The sequence below is a fragment of the Antechinus flavipes genome, chromosome 2, assembly GCF_016432865.1.
Source record: "Antechinus flavipes isolate AdamAnt ecotype Samford, QLD, Australia chromosome 2, AdamAnt_v2, whole genome shotgun sequence".
In the NCBI taxonomy this organism is placed as follows: Eukaryota; Metazoa; Chordata; class Mammalia; order Dasyuromorphia; family Dasyuridae; genus Antechinus; species Antechinus flavipes.
This window is the reverse complement of record NC_067399.1, coordinates 508,900,692-508,918,722: the sequence shown is the minus strand read 5'-3', so window position 1 is coordinate 508,918,722 and position 18,031 is coordinate 508,900,692. Positions and strand designations below refer to the sequence as shown.

Genomic DNA, 18,031 nt, shown 5'->3' with positions numbered 1-18,031 from the left:
AGCTTGTTTGTACATATTTGTTGCTTGTTGTCTCTTCCTCCTCCTCTGTTAGATTATGAGCTTTTTGAGAACAAGGACTGTCTTTTGCCTCTTTATATTTCCAATGCTTAGTTTTGTGCCTGACACGTAGTACATGCTTTATAAATGTTTATTGACTGACTGGTATCAAAGAAAAATGACAAATCATATGAGGAGAAATTCAAATTTAACCAGATTATTTCTGAGAAAAAGGAATGAATTTTTTCTTTGTATACTTTACCCATGCTGTGCTTATTCCTGAAAAGTGTTTCACTTAAAACAAACAAACAAAACAGAAACTATAGAAATATTAAAATATGAAAAACCAACAGTTATGTGAAAGAGGCGCAGCATCCAGGAGACTTATGTAGACTTTCATGTAAGACGAATATTGGAAATCTCAAGGAATTTCCATTTTTATAATGTAATTTTTTGAACTGTGGGCAGTCTGGCTACAATATTCATTCTGCCTCCATCTCCACCTACAACCCTCTCTTGAACTCCTCCTGGTTCCCAAGAGCCCTTCCGTTCTCATTCCTGGAGTAGCACTACCCCCTGGTGGCCAATGGAGGCTCTAACTCCATCGATAAATTAGTGAATTTTAAGGTCTTTTCCTTTGTGTGTGAGCACAGGGACTCTGACACCAGAACCAGTGCAGTGAAAACAGACAAAAAAAATGCCCAAATGGTTCCTTCTGCTTCTGCCATATCCCCCACGTGCCCTTCTCATGAGGTCTTTGAGGGAAACCAAGGTAGGAAGGGATAGGAAGAGGTGAGCTTTCCATAATGGTGACTGACAAGTTCAGGAGCCTCTCAAAGTCTAACCCTCAAGCTCTGAGAAAAGGAGGAAGCCTTGTCTGTTGATGTATTCACCCATGCATTTGGAATTTCTTCTGTATGCTTGGTCCCAGCTAGCCATCATGAGGATCCAGGAGAAGGCTCGCAAGGGCAGTAAAAAAGGAGGAGGGATTTTCTTTTCCTGGTCTCCCCAAAGCCCTTGACTGTGAAGAGGTCCTGATTCCATCATTTCGTAGGATTTTCCCGATTCAAACCAGGTTTGTCTTCAGCTCCACCATAAAAACGACGGCGTGAAGGAACTAGAAAATGAAAGGATGTCCATCAATTGGAGAATGGCTGGGTAAATTGTGGTATATGAATGTTATGGAACATTATTGTTCTGTAAGAAATGACCAGCAGGATGAATACAGAGAGTCCTGGAGAGACTTACATGAACTGAGGTTGAGTGAAATGAGCAGAACCAGATCATTCATTGTATATGGCAACAAGATTATACGATGATTAATTCTTTTCAACAGTTCCAATGGTCTGATGATGAAGAGAGCCATCTGCACCCAGAGAGAGGACTGGGGACTGAGTGTGGATCACAACATAGTCTTTTTACTTTTTGTTATAGATTGCTTGCATTTTTTTCTTTTTAATTTTTCCCCATTTTTTAAATCTGATTTTTCTTGTGCAGATAATTGTAGATATAGGTATAAAATAATTAATTAAATATAATTAAAATAATTATAAAATAATTGTACATTTAACATATATTGGATCACTTGCCATCTAGGGGAGGAGGTAGGGAGAAAGAGGGGAGAAAAGAATTTGGAACACAAGGTTTTGCAAGAGTGAATGTTGAAAATCATCTATGCATATGTTTTGAAAATAAAAAGTTTTAATAAAAATTAATTTAATTTAATTAGAAGAAAGAATGATGGCCTGAACATCTTTAAAAAGTATGATGATCAACAACAAAAAATCAACATAAAAATATTTTAGCAAGCAATAGTAAAACCAACTCTTATCTACAAATAAACTATTTTAAAGTAAGCTGAAAAAAAAGAAAAAGTTTATATTGATGTCATTTGTTTTTATATAATTATAATTTACTTTCTTTCAGAGAACCATGCTACATAACAAATATTTTTTAAAAACAACAACAGCAAAAATAAAGGAGAAACACAATAATATGAATCAGCATACCTGGTTGATACATCAAAAAAAATCTGAAAATATGTGCAATATTTCAGATTTGTAGATCTCCAACTTCTGCACAGGAGAGGTATCTTCTATCTTCTTTGGAGCCAGCCATGTTTATTCTTTGTCATTTTGTAACATCCATTTTTGATTTTTCCTTTTTTTTTTTTGTAATGGTTCTTCCCTTTTACTTTGTTGCAGTCATTTTGTATATGATTTCCTTCACTCTGCTTACTATTATTGTTTATGTGACTTAAACTTTGTGACTCTAATTGGTTTTCTTGGCAAAGATACTGAAATTCGCATTTCCTTTTCCAGCTCATTTTAAAGCTGAGGAAATTGAGGCAAATAGGGTTAAATGACTTGCCCCAGGATCATATAACTGGATTTATCTGAGGCTGGATTTGAACTCAGTTTTTCTAGATAACAAACAAACCACTCTTATCCATTGTGCTACCTACATGCCCCTCGAGGCTTACTTAACTCTATATCCTTCATAGATGTTTCCATGCTTCTTTGTAGTTATCATATTGATCATTCTTATGGAACAGCAATATTTCATTACATTCACCTCCTACAATTTGCAAAAAGTGTTTTTACGTGCCATTCTTCTGCCTTCTTCACATTATATTATTTCATCTGTTTTCCCATGTTTATTTATATTTTTCATATTTATCATTTAAATAGTGCAATAATGCTGAATTCTAATTACATCAACATACTCCAGTTTTTCAGCTATTCTCCCACTATTAAACACAGATATTTAATATGGCATAGAGACTGGACTTCTTTGGAGTAGGGAACACCTGGATGAGGAAATTCCCTTTATCAATGTAGTGATAGTCTTTGAGAGTTTCCTGGAGATCAAGAGGCTATGGCTTACCTAGAATCACTTAGTCAGTTTAGATCAGAGGCAGAACTTGAACACAGTTCTTTTGAGTTTCACAGCAACTCTCAAACTACCACCACCCCATGTTGCATCCCATTTATGAAGTGTGTAGAAAATAGATTCATAAATCCAAGATCATTCTGGGGAGAGGGAAGAGAGAAGGCACTGGAAAAGATGGGGAAAGAACTTGTGAAGAAGGAAACATGAGCTGAGCTCTGAACGTTTATTTTTTTCAAATTTTTATTAAAGCTTTTTATTTTCAAAATATATGTATGGATAATTTTCAACATTCTCCTTTGTAAAACCTATTAATCCAAATTGTTTCCCGCCCTTCCTTACAACCCCTCCCCTGGACTACAGCAAGTAATCCAATATACATATTTCCACAAATAGCATACTGCACAAGAAAAAGTGAATGATTATTTATCAAACACCTATTCTGCACCAGGCACTGTTCTAGGTGCTAAGAGAAGAGGGAAAAAACTTCCCGTCCTCTAAGAAATCGGGAGAATCACATGCGACATAAACAAGTAATTGCAAATATTTTTTTTAAGTATAAAGTAATTTCAAGGGCAAGCAGGAAAGGCCTCCTATGGAAGGTGATGCTTGAGCTGAGTCTTGAAGGAATGTAAAAGTTCAAGAGGCAAAGGAGGGAGAACATTCCAAGCAGAGGAATAGTGACAGGTGTCGGTATGTTTTATATATGGAGCAGCAAGACATCAGCTTGGTTAGAATGACGTTACATGTGTAAGCGATGTATAATAAAAATGGAGAAACAGGCTGATATCACATGGTGAAGGTTTTTAAATGACAGATGGAGGCTGTATTTTAATCTTAAGGGAGTAATTGGGAGCCAAGGTTGTTTCTTGAGCAGGGAGTGTAGGTCAGACTTGCGCTCCAAGTTTGGCAACTTGTGTGGAAAGGAGAGAGATTGGATATAGGAGATCACGTTCAATACTAATCCAACAGGTGGGTGAGAAGTGATGGAGGTCTGGATTTTGGTAAATGGAAAAAAGGGGATGGATGCAAGAGGTGTTGTAGAGGCGGGTTTGACAATACCTGGCAACTGATCAAATATGAGAATTGAATGAGAGTCAAAAGTAGAGGAAGTAATAAATCTGGATGACTATAAGAATAGTGGTGTCCTCAACAGAAATAGGGAAGGCCATGTCTTTTGTTGATAACATTTTGGGACAGAAGGTTCTGGGATCCTGTGCTCTCTGCCCTTGCCTTCCTCCTGTTGTAACAAATGGATCACTTCCTTCCCAAAGTTCTGTTAAGAAGGATAATTCATGGATCTCGGTCCATTCAGATCTTAATGCTATTTAGGTTGATTTCTTCATCCAGCAAAGCTACCTACTATTCCTGGCTCCAGCTCTGACATTTTTTATGGTCTGTGCAGAGGATCCCCATTTTGCAGATAGGGCAACTGAGGACCAGTAAGTGGTAAGTTATATTCTATCTAATTCTATCTAAAAGGGCTAATTTCTTAATTTATAGCCTGAGTTGGGATATGTATCCCATTTTTCTCTTATCAACCCTTGGGGAGCCCCAAGTTTATCTCTGCCTTATTTTGGTTCACTCAGATAAGAAGTCCAGAGGACAGATTTAATTTTAATTGTAATTGTTATTTTTAAATGAAGTGTGTACTTTTCCCCTGCCAAGTCTTTCTCAGGAACGTGACCCTTTGGATGTGCTCTCTCAGACCAGAGCCCTGTCTCAAGGAAGACAGCTGGGTCCTAGGAGAGAGTCAGTAGCTTTGCTGAGGTTACAAGAGTTGGGACAGAATATGGAGAGAGAATTAAGGAGAAGGGTAAGACAGAGAATAAGGGGAAGAGAGGAAGAAGAAAGAAAGATGGGAAAAGCAAAGGGAACGACAATGCTAGAGCTGGAAGGGAGCTTTGAGAGCTTTTCATTTAACCATTTCATCTTACAGATGGGGAAAACTAAGCCCAGAGATAGGACTTTCTCTTAAAAACCATCCTTTTCAACCCTTATGTTTCTGTCAAAGGCATCACCATTCACCTAATCTTCCAGGTTCATTATATTATACTCTTTGACCTTGACTCTGCAATCAGCTGCCAAACCTTGCCTTTTCTGTCTCCATAACACCTCTTATCTCCAATTATCTGATTCAATTCAACAATCACTTACAAAGCACTTTCTTGAAAGAAAGAGAGAGAGAGAGAGAAAGAGAAAGAAAGAAAGAAAAAAGAAAGAAAATTGTCATAATCTCTTCTGTCAGAAATGTACCACATTCTTTAAGAAGGCTTTTCCATTTTTCTTTAATGCCTTTCTTCTGGGGACATCCCTAATTTATTCTATCCCAAATCTTTTTTGTGCATTTTGTTGTTGTCCGGTCATGTCTGACTCTTCAAGATCCCGTTTAGGGTTTTCTTGGCAAAGATATGGCAGTGGTTTGCCATTTCTTTCTCCAGCTCATTTTACAGATGAGAAAACTGAGGCAAATGGAGTTAAAGGACTTGTCCAGGGTCACACAGCTCGTGAATGTCTGAAGCCATATTTGAACTCAGAAAGATGAGCCTTCCTGACCCCAGGCAATGCTCTCTCCACTACACCACCACCCATTGGACTCCCTGAAGAGCCAGAGCTGTTTTGCTTTTTTTATCTGGCACATAAAGGAGCTTAGCAAATGTTAAGTGACTGACCCAAGGCATTTATCATCTTATCTAAAGGCTACATGATACACACATATATGTCTAAAGCAAGGTAGGGTACGATGGAACAAAAGAGAGAGTAAAAAACAACAACAGCAAAAATAATGCACACATAAAAATCACTTTCACTAGAAAGAAAGAATGCTGAAAAGGAAGTTCCTGAGCCAGATGCGATGACTCCTCTCTCTTTGTAATTACTTAGTCCCCCTTAAAGAACCAAGGTCTATCCATTCTATCTGTGCAATCTTTCACGTCTTCTCATCTGCCACTTACTGATCCAGTAAGTGGTTTTCTCACTGACTTGCTGTGATGACTTAACCTAATTTATGCTGCCTACATGTCTTGTCTGTTCACACTTGTTTCCATAGTGTCTCTTTCAGGTATGGAATCTCTTTTGATTTTCTTTATATCTCCAGTACTTAGTACAGTCCCTGACACATAGTGGTAGATTAATGTTAGTTGCTGGTTTACATGACTTAAACAAGTCACTTAAAATTTTTAACTCTCAGTTTCTTCATTTGTGATACGATAGACTAACAATATTACCATTGGTCCTACCAAAAGTGATGGGAGGGTAAAAGGAGCATGTGGATAGAAAGGATCCATTTGCATATGGATCAAAAATGATGATTAATCCAATGCAAGATTTACCACTGGGATAATACAGTTCTATTAAGAAAGGACTTGTCTTTGTTAGTTTGGGAGAACTGAGGAAGGCCTCTGCAGCAGGGTTTTCACCCATCTGTAGGCTGTTCTAGAACTAGCCTCACAAAACTTGGGTTTTTTCTTTCCTGATGTTCTCCTATTGGACCCTGTGCTACCCTTAATTGTGCCTGGGCCAGGACATCTTCAGAATATCTATTAATTCTGCTCTTTTTGCTGTCAAAGAGCAAATATAAAATGTAAATCCCTCCTCCTTTTCCCCACACTACCCCACCTTCCCAAGTCTATACTCTAAAACAGAATTTTCCAAACACAGTGAAGCAAGAGGCTGTGTGTGTGTGTGTGTGTGTGTGTGTGTGAAAGAGAGAGAGAGAGAGAGAGAGAGAGAGAGAGAGAGAGAGAGAGAGAGAGAGAGAGAGAAGAGAGAGAGAGAAGAGAGAGAAAGAAATAGAAGGGGGGAGGGAGAAAGAGAGAAAGAGAGAAATAGTAATGCCTGAAATCACTTTAGAAAAATTTTTTCCAAGTCCAACTCCTTCCTAAATAGATCTACTTTTTTGGAATGAAAACAAAAATCAAAATTAATAAAGTGAGACCAAATGTGAAATTTTTTTCTCTAACCAAAAAGGAGCACAGGGTCCAAGATGGATTTTATTAACACCACTTTCCCCCAAATCATACAAATCATTTTGTTCATAAAGCAAATCATGTTCCTTTGGAGGAAGGTGGGAAGAAAAGAGGAGAGTGCCCAATAGTGGTGAGCAGTAATGAGGCTCTCCATGGCCATTCCTAGTGATCACAGAGCAATGACATCGTCTCCGCCCCCTTACGTGCCAGCTGGATAGAGAAGCGCCAACATCCTCCCAGCCCCCAAGAGGGAAGGCACAATTTGCCCAAGAGCCATTCCCTTCCCCAGCAGCATCTGGTCAGTGTGGAGGGAAGGCTCGAGCTTTTCTCTAGCTAATAGGAGGACCAAGTGGGACCTGCTCCAGGGGACCACAGCTCAGAGCTGTGGAAAAGAGCCTGGGAAGAGGCCAAATTGAGGGGCTTTATGGTGTCCAAAGCACATAGCTGACAGTGAATGTAGTAGAGTAATTTATTGAATGCAGGACTCATAAAAAGTTTGATGATTTGACTTGGTGAGTGCTGAATCTCAGTTCAGGAAAAATTTGACATCATTTAGCATAAACTCATGTTACAGAAATAATGTGGCAATAAGTGCTTAAATATGAAGTGTGTAAAAGTAAACAATCTATATGGAAGTATAGTAACAGCTATTCTATTTCTCAGTGTCATTCACTTTCATTTGCTATATAATAAATTGTTTCCAACCCCCCCAAAAAAACAAACAACCCTCAATTTTAAAATAGCCCTGAAATTCCAGAACAATTATAGATGCTATTTTAAAAAAAAAATTATATTCAAGTTTAAATGCCAATTTTATTATTTCTGATTTTTAAAAAGGCAAATAACATCATTTCAGTATGTTTACATAAATAACTGATTTTAAGAGAAAATCCATAGAATTATTGAAATTGTAAAAAACAATGATTTAATTAAAAACCCCAAAGAAATTAAGTAGCAGAACTATGGAAAAGTACAAAGTAAAAAGTCACAATCCAGAAAACACAATCCACTTGATTTTTCATAGAATTTCATAAGATTTTATTTATGAAGAGCAAAAACCTATTTCTTTGCATAAATGCTTTAGCTGCAGCTAGCATAAAACCTATTAAATTAAAATAACATTCTGAAGATTTATATGCAGAATACATTGGCGAGAGAGGTAAATTTGTCCAGAAAAACTAATTGCTTTTTAAAAGTAGTTTTTTATTTTTCCAGATATATGCAAAGATAGTTTTCATCATTCACCTTTGCAAAAGGTTACAAATTTTTCTCCTTCCTTTCTACCCTTTCCCCTTACCAAGATAGCAAGAAATCTGATATAAGTTAAACATAAGCAATATTTCTAAATATATTTCCATATTCATCATGCTGTGCAAGAAAAATCAGATCAAAAGGGACCAAAAAATAAAAAAATAAAAACACCAGAAAGAAAAAAACAAGCAAATAAATAAAAATAACAATAACAAGGTGAAAATACTATGATCCACATTCAGTTTCCATAGTTCTCTCTCTGGATCCACGTGGATGGTTCTTTCCATTGGAATTGCCTTGAATCACTTCATTGTTGAAAAGAGCCAAGTCCATCACAGTTGATCATCAAATAATCTTGTTGTTTTGTGTACAATGTTCTCTTGGCATTATGCACTTCACTTAGCAACAGTTCATATAAGTCTTTGCAGGCTTTTCTGAAATCAGCCTGCTCATCAATTCTTATAGACCAATAATATTCCATTACATTCATAAACCATAACTTATTCAGTCATTCTCCAACTGATGGGCATAGACCAATAACATTCCATTATATTCATAAACCATAACTTATTCAGTCATTCCCCAACTGATGGGGGTTCCTTGACACTATAAAAGGGGCTGCCACAAACATTTTTGCACATGTGGGTCAAAAGATGCTTTTAATTAGCAAAAATCTACTTTCTCAAAAACCACATAGGTGACATGTGAGAAATACTAGCACCATATAAGGCAACTTACAGAAAACTTCATTCAAAAAGAAAAACTGCTACTTGCAGCTGCTGATATGATTAAAGCAATGTTTCTCAAATTATATGCAAAACTTCTTTGAATGGTCTACTTACAAATAATAGAGCGGAAATGAGAATTCTTTCTATATATTTGAAGGTCTTTGCAATTAGCTCATTGAAAAGCTAGATTTTTAAAAAATTTGTTACCACAAATAAATTTTAAAAATAGATTCAGTTAAAGATGCTCATTTTATAACATATATCTAGTATTTCATTGCAGTAGCCACTGTGAATACCTGTTATTTTGCAAACCTGTTAATGGCAATACTACACCAAGAGAATTTTTAAAAATAGAATTGTCCACATCCAGATAAAGAACTGATGAACTTTGAGTGTAGATTGAGTGATACTATTTTCACTTATTTTATTTTTTGTGTGTTTTTTTTTCTTTTGGTCCATCTCTTCTTTCACAATTGTGACTAATGGAAATATGTTGTATATGATTGCACATTTTACCACTTTAGGAAGAGGGGAGGGGAAAGAGGGAGAAAAATTTAAAACTCAAAATTTTGTAAAACTGAATGCTTAAAAAATTTATGTAAAAATGGACAAATTAAAATACAAAAAAATGCATATTGTTTGAAAGAATATAATTAGTCAAATTTCAAAATATGATAATTGTTTTCATTTTTTTTACTCTGGAGAACTGTACTGGACTTTGTACTGACAGGATTCAATTGAAGTCAGGACAAAAGGAAGACCCACTAGAAGTTGTTTAAAATGTGGCCCTTCATGCAACATAATACACCACATGCTTCACTGAAAATCATTAAATCCAGAAACACTAGTAAGAAGTTACATAGTTTTTCAAATTGTTTCAAAAGTAATCAGCGTTAACCAAATCTATTAAAAGGCAGACTTTGTAAATTTTGTAGGAATTGGGGGCAGAACATAGAACACTTTTATAAGATTGTGAAATACACTCTTTTTGTGCCAAAATATTTCCAATGGTATTTGAATTAAAAACAAAATCTCTAACTTTAAGGCATAATAAATAAAATAAAAATAAATCAAATGCATTTTATGCCAAAAATTTGTGTATTTGCTGGATTTGAAAAAACCAAGTCTTCTATATAAATCAGTGCAAGGTGTTCAACTTTATACTCTGATCCAGAATTATAAAAATATCTGCCTTTTAAATGAAATAGAAGAAAGTAAAAAACCTGCTTGTTAATCATTTGATCTGTTTTCTGAGGATATTCTCATTTTATTTTAAAGACTTGTATATTTCTAAATATAAACTTCTAAGGAATTTATTCATAAGTAAATAGGAAACAATTGGTATTATTCTATATGAATAAGAATAGTTAATAGATTTGTGTAGATGAAACAAATTTTTGAGCCTGAGTATATCAATTTATTGTTATACAGGTCAATTACCAAACAAAGCTTACATTTTGATTATGGGTGAATGTGGCAGATAAAAAATGACTCAGGAAACAAAGGTTCAAATTTCTTATCATATCAATTTATTAAGCAATGCAGATTATTAAGCAATTACCCAACAAATCAGGACTAGTAGCCATCTTCAGCTTTAACACAAGAATAAATAATTTATTTAACAAAATGATGCAAATGTGTAATGCACTCTTTGCACAAGACAGTTTTCTGTTCTAGCTAATATAAAAAATATTGATCTCAGTTAATGGTTGGAAAAGAATTACATAAGCAATATAATTATTAAGACCACATTTTAGAGAAACTTTGTGGCAAGAAGGAAGCCTGATGCTAGTCAACTCTTTGAGGTTTTTTCTCTTAGATGAAGAGGAACTTTCAGAGAAATACCTCAGATGCCCCTCCCTTTCCCCTTTTATTCTCCTGCTACTCCATGCTTAGACAAACAGCTGAAAATGTAGCCACAGGTTATCTGGATGCAAACATCTGTGAGCTTGCTCCCCCTGGGGCCTCTGCAGCAACGGTCCCCCTCCCCTGCCTGTGTTTATCCAGTCAAGAGAGTGGGAGGCTGGACAGTCCCCGCTTTAACTTTCCATCCTGTTTTTGCCAGCTGTGTTGGAGGTGTTAGGGGAGGCAGCATTCCAGCTGTTATCAGGACCAGCCCGAGGAAGGTGGGGGTGGGAGGAAGGTGGCAGAGGGGCAGGGGATAGGAGAGGGAAGGCAAGGACAGCGCCCATTCTTAGCGGGGAGTTCAAAGCAGCTCGTAGACTTTTTCCTGCTATTGTTGATCTTCCCAGCTTATGGCCACCTTCACTACAGGATCCCATTCTGCAAAGCTATTTCAAGATGCCGGACCTAGCACCCAGCTACTATTTATTCCTCAGGAAAGTGCTGGGGGTGAGAGTGGGAGGTGGGGAACAAGCATCTATTAAGTACCTACCATGGGCCAGGCACCGTGTTAAGCACTTAACAAATATTTTCTCATTTGATCCTGATAAAAATCAGGGAAGGTGGGTGCTATTCTTATTCTCCTTTTATTGTTGAGAAAACAGATTAAGTGACTTGCCTAGAGATGACTTCAGAAAGACCTGGACTCTCATGCTGAGTGAAGTGAGCAGAACCAGGAGATCATTGTACACAGCAACTGCAAGATTATGTGATGATCAGTTCTGGTGGATGTGGCTCTCTTCAACAGGGAGATGATTCAGGCCAGTTCCAATAGACTTGTGATGGAGAGAGCCTTCTGTACCTGAGAGGACCATGGGGACTGAGGGTGGATCACAACATGGCATTTTCATCTTTTTGTTGTTGTTTGTTTGTTTGCTTTTTATTTTCTTTCACATTTTTTTTCTTTTTTGATCTGATTTTTCTTGTGTGGTATGATAACTGTGGAAATATGTATACAGGAATGGCACATCTAACATATATTGGATTGCTTGCCATCTCAGGGAGGAGGGAGGAGGAACACGAGGTTTTGCAAAGGTGAATATTGAAAACTATGAGTGTGTTTTGAAAATAAAAAGCTTTATAAAATTTTTTAAGTGACTTGCCTTGAATCCCAGAGCTAATAATCGTTCTGATTCCAATATTCTTCCTACTATTATTTACCCAATACTCCTTCCCCGAGAGAATCAGTCCTTGAAGATTACTATCTCAAGAGGGAATCATTCCATTAAAAAATTTTCCCCTTGGGAGAGACACCAAGTATAATATGACAAGAAGAGGGACAATATTAATAATACTAAATACTGGTACTACTAGCTGACATTTACATCATGCTTTGAGATTAGCAAAGTACTTTATCTTATTTTTTAAAAATTTTACTTGACCCTCACAACAACCTTCTCAGGAAGATGCCATTATTCTCCATTTAAAAATAAGAAGTTAACTTTTCCAGATGGTAAGCATCTGAGAGGGAATTCAAATTCAATCTTCTTAAAATAAATGAACTTGGAATATTGAAATTGGAGTCATAGAATCTGAGTTTAAATCTTTATTCTTCTACTTCCTATCTGTAAAATGAAAGGGTTGGACCAGATGATTATACTACTATGCTTTTGTGACTACAAATCCATGTTGAGTTGCTTTGAAGTCTTCCCTGCATCCCTAAAATCTCTCCAAAGAAGAGCTCCTGGGGAATGCTTCTATCCCTACCATGCTCCCTGCTCTTACTAGTCCCTTTTCCAGAGCTGCTGTCTCAGCTCTGGGTCAGCTTCTTCTGCCCAAGGGATTAGCTCAGCAACCTCGCAGAACTACAGCATCAAATTGGGAGAGACCTTAGAACATGGAATGTCAGAGCTGGAAGAGACCTTAGAACATGGAATGTCAGAGTTAGAAGGAACTTTAGAACATGGAATGTCAGAGCTGGAAGAGGCCTTAGAACATGGAATGTCAGAGCTAGAAGGGACCTTAGAACATGGAATGTCAGAGCTGGAAGAGGCTTTAGGACATGGAATGTCAAAGTTGGAAGAGACCTTAGAACATGGAATGTCAGAGCTAGAAGGGACCTTAGAACATGGAATGTCAGAGCTGGAAGAGGCTTTAGGACATGGAATGTCAAAGCTGGAAGAGACCTTAGAACATGGAATGTCAGAGCTGGAAGAGGCTTTAGGACATGGAATGTCAAAGCTGGAAGAGACCTTAGAACATGGAATGTCAGAGCTAGAAGGGACCTTAGAACATGGAATGTCAGAATTGAAAAGAGCTTTAAGATTACAGCATTTCATATTTGAAAGGGTCCTTAAACACCATGTTCAAATTTCTTACTTGAAAATTAGGACTCTGACAGGTAGAAATGAGGAGATTATTTCAGAAGGAGGGTACATATAGAGCAAAGAGTTGGAGATAGAAAAATTAAGGGGGAGGCACAGGGGTGTGTGTGTGTGTGTGTGTGTGTGTGTGTGTGTGTGTTCTGGGAATGGTAGACAGTTCAGCTTGGTTGGAGTTAGGGTGTGTGAAAGGGAATAGTGGGAAATAAGACTAGGGAGGTGCAACCATGAGGTTAAGGAGAGCCCAGCATGGCAGATTGAGAATTTTATGCATTTGCCTGAGTTCCACGGTGCTGATTACTTTCATCTCCATTTCCTTCAGCCTCTTCATCCAGAGTTTACACTTCTGAGAATTACTTCATTTCCTTAAAGCTCACACATACTCATTTTATTCTCACACAACAGTTTTTCCTCTTCAAAAGATAGGCTGCATAAAGAAGTAACTGAAGCACATCAGGGGAGCATCTTGTGATTTATTCATAGAAAAAAATGGTTTCTTTAGTTAGGGTAGCTCACCAAAAATGCTTGCTTCCAAAAACTGTTTGCTTTCTGTCCTGCTTCCTTTCATAGAAAGCTGAAGGACCCTCTGAGCCCCTAATCCTATGCAGATCGGCTTTCTTAAACATCAGTGAATCCAGTAAAGGGCCCTTGCTTCGTGGGCCTCAAGGAGCACCCATTTGGGCTGGCTGTGAAGTTGAAAGTTTGATCATTTTGTGGAAAATCTCTTGCTTTTATCTTTAATTATCTCAAACTCTAAACTTTGAAAAGGGAGAAAAACCCTATGCAAAGCATAGCTGCCTATTTAAGTGATTAGAAAATTATATGAATGATGAAAAGGTATGCTTTTGTGTAAATTGGTCAATTTTGCTCTGTCTCCCAGGTCAGGCCATATCTCAATCCTGAAAATCAACTGATTCCTAATCTTAAATATTGACTAACCTAATCCTGACCTCCAACTAAGCCTTTAACCTCAGCCACAAAAAAACTGGAAACTAAAGGAGTGCTTGTAAACAGGAGAATGGGTAAAAAAAAAAAAAAATTATGGTAGATGAATGTAGTAGAACACTCTGGAAATGATGAAAGAGATGGTGTCTGAGAAACCTGGGAAGACTCATCACATGGTTTTTGATAATTTGGTTATTAATATGGCCAATTATACTGATAGTTTTCCTAACATTGAACCAGCCCTGCATTCCTGCTATAAATCCTCCTTGATCATGGTGTATTATCCTGGGGATGATTTTCTGTAATCTTTTTGCTAATCTCTTATATAAGATTTTAGCATCAATATTCATTAGGGAGATTGGTCTATAATTTTCTTTCTCTGTTTCCAACCTACCTGGTTTAGGTATCAATACCATGTCTGTGTCATAAAAGAAATTTGGTAGGACTCCTTCATTCCTTATTTTTTCAAATAGTTTACATAGCATTGGGGTAATTGTTCTTTAAATGTTTGGTAGAATTCACATGTAAATCCATCTGGTTCTGGAGATTTTTTCTTAGGGAGTTGATTAATAGCTTGTTCTATTTCTTTTTCTGAGATAGGACTATTTAAGTAATTTACTTCCTCCTTTGTTAATCGGGGAAGCCTATATTTTTGGAGGTAGTCATCCATTTCACTTAGGTTATCAAATTTATTAGTATAAAGTTGGACAAAGTAACTTCTTATTATTGCTCTAATTTCGTCTTCATTGGTGGAGAGTTCTCCCTTTTTGGAAGACTCATATGAACTGATACAGAGTGAAGTGGATAGAATCAGAAAGACAATTTATACAATAACAACACATTGTAGAGACAAACAACTTTGAAAGACTTAAAAGCTCTTAATAATACAAATGATAAATAGGGATTCTGAGAGAATCTGATAATGAGACACTTAACCTGACAGAATTAATGGCTTCAGTTTGCAGTGACACAATTTTTTAACATCACCAATAAAGGAATGTGTTTTTCTTGACTATTTGACTTGTTTATTATAGAGTTTGCTTGTTTTTTCCTCTCCCAATAGTTGAAGGAGGCAGGAGGGAGAGAAAAAAATATATATCTCTGTTCATTGAAAATAAATTTTTATTGGGGCAGCTAGGTGGTGCAGGGGATAGAGTGCGAACTCTGCAGGAAGACTTGAATTCAAATTTGGCCTCAGACACTTAACACATCCTAGCTGTGTGAGGGGAAAGTCATTTAACCCCAATTGCCTCAGCAAAAATAAACAAATAAAAATAAAATAAAATAAAATTTAATTAAAAAACCCTCAACTGCAGTTTGAGTCATGAACCTATCTGTTCATCTTACAATGCTTATCACTAATCTTAAGAAATATTAGATAAGAATGTGGATTCAGTATAGACCCTTCCTATCCTATCCCTCTAATGTTGGAGAGACAATTTAACACTGCTTCCTTCATTTCTATCAATATCCCCAGCTAAGATTTATAGAGTGTTTTAATGTTTACAAAAAGTTTTACAGATATCTCAGTAGAGCTTCATGTTAACCCTGTGAAGTATTGCAAGTATTATTACTTCTGTTTTACAAGTAAAGAAATTGAGACTTAGAGAGTTGACTTGTCTGTGGCCACAAAATCTGAAGAGATTTAGAAGGGATTCAAATGCAGGCATTCCTGAGTCCAGACCTAGCATTTTCTTTATAACCATGCAGTCCTTCCACCTGGAAGCAGTCTCTAAGCACTGGACTGCTACTCCAGACCTTATTGTGTTAAAGTGTTGGCAGGAAGAAGCCTCCTTGGAAATGAAGACCTTATTTAGAAACCTTCCTTTGTTTCTGAACAGGAAGAATTGGGCTCAGCTGAGATATTTCCCGTACCTCAGAACAGCCTCATGTCTAGATTATCTTGACAGAAAAAAGAATATTAAGCCTCCCTTTTTCTCCCATTTCAATTCTTATGGCACTGGGCACTTGGGATAATTTTTTGTATGTTTTTCTGTGCCCTCAACTTTGTGTACCTAAGAAAAGGATGTCATTTACCTCATCCTTGTTATGACTGTTTTCAAACTTAGAGCTTGATCTCTGGTTCCTTGTTATTGTTTGGAGGATCATGATGTCTTGAAAGTGATAGCATGACTTGCAAGTGAGTTGGATTTAAGTGAGACAGTGCTGTGCAAAGTCACCGGCCTCAGAACTCTCTGGACTCAAATGGGACCAGAGACAAGACATAGGTCAGGATTTCTGGACATGGCTCTGGATTTAGTGGGAGACCTTGGCCTTTTAAAATTAAGTCAAGCCTCAGTTAGGCTGAGACGACACTCATTCAGAAATTAAAGATAGGTAAGAAATGAGGCAAAGAAAGGTCTTTTACCCATTTTAAAAAATCATTCTGGGAGAAGACTTTCAGGTTTTCTGGCTAAAAGAGCAACCTTTGCCTCCTTAGAGTCAAGCGCAATAGTCTCTTCACTTGGCAAGAGGCTTTCTCTCTACCTAGTGATCTGTGTATCTCCAAAAGATTTGTGGCCCAGCCGATAAGAGTTCTGGACCTGGAATCAGTCATCTTTCTGAGTTCGATTCTGTCTTTAGACACTTCCTAGCTGAATAACTCTTAGCCCTGTTTGACTCAGTTTCCACATCTATAAAATGAGCTGGAGAAAGAAATGGGAAATCACTTCTTGGTCTTTGCTAATAAAACCCCAAATGGCATCATGAAAAATTGGACATGACTGATCTCTTCCTTTGTTTTAGAAGACCAATGACATCACAGGATAGTGACTTGCTCACTAATTAAATTTGTGAGGCAGAATTATACAAAGTTGTCAAACTCACTCTTCCAGAGTCATGGAATTCAACAGGGAGACAAAAATGAAGATGATGGGCAATGGCCTGGGATGCAGTGGGAAGGCATCTTTGAAGTCTGTTCAAGCTCCCCACAGTGCCTGCTTCATGGCGGTCGGATCAACTTGTTCTCATCTGTTTAATTCTCCAGGGGAAGTCTTCATATGCTTGGGGTAGACATTCCCCTAAGTCACCTATGGTTTTGAGGTCTGTGGATACTCCTAAGCTAGTTTAGCCTTTCTGGATGGGGGTCATTGTACATGCTGCAGCTTCTTGCAGCCATGGGTGAGAGCTGAATGAAAGATGGATCCCAAAGGTGGATGAATAGCCCTGAAAAGGGCTGAGCAAGCCCTCATACCAGAGGTGCTGGTTTTCCCTGAACACCCCAAACATCAACAAAGGAAGGAAAGACAGGGATACTCATAACAACAGAGAGCATAAGGCAGAGTGTAAGCCTTAGGAGAAATACAAATAAAGGTTTGTGGAAACCCAGAGGAGAGAGCAGCATGATAGCAGGAAAAGTCCTAGGTATAGTTGGAGGACTCGACTTACTTCTGGTGTCATGTGTTATAAAGAGCTTTGCAAATCTTAAAGTGCTACGAAAGTTTTAGTCATCATCCTCACCTTCATTGTCATTGTTATCATCATCATCATCATCATTATCTTGTGACTGAACAATTCATATAACCTTTTGGGGCCGTGGTTTGCTCATCTGCAAAATGAGGAGATTGGACTGGGATGATTTCAGGTAGCCTAGTGCACAAATGCAGGATCTAGATTCTGGAAAACCTGAGTTCAAATACCACTTCAGACATTAGCAGTTTTACCTGGTGCAAATTATTTAATCTCTAATAGCACCTATATCACGGGGTTGTTACAAAGACCAAATAAGAAATAAACTACATGGAGTGCTTTGTATGCCATAGGAACTACAAAAATGCTGTTATTATTACATTTTTCCAGCACTAAATGCTATGATCCCCAAATTACTTTCCATTAGGATATATTTCACAAAAGAAATTATGTTTGCTTCTTATATTTGGCAAGACCTAGAACCATCCTTGCCTTGATGCTTTGGACAAAGCATGTGTCTTTGGGGTGGGAATTATTTGTCTTTTTCTTCTTGTTTATCCAAAGTTACTCATTCTTAGGAGCTTAGCTGAGGTCCTATCAGTTATGTGAAGCCTTCTCCAAC

General features: G+C 37.3%; 1 protein-coding gene across 1 annotated transcript in view; it reads left to right on the top strand.

The window, feature by feature from the left end:
• Positions 1–4,209: 4,209 nt before the first annotated feature.
• The window catches only part of EGFL7 (EGF like domain multiple 7), a 60,016-nt gene continuing 46,194 nt past the window's right edge, over positions 4,210–18,031 (top strand). The window contains exon 1 of the mRNA XM_051980315.1: positions 4,210–4,335. The gene's annotated coding sequence lies outside the window, so the exon portion shown is untranslated. The remainder of the gene's footprint in view (positions 4,336–18,031) is intronic.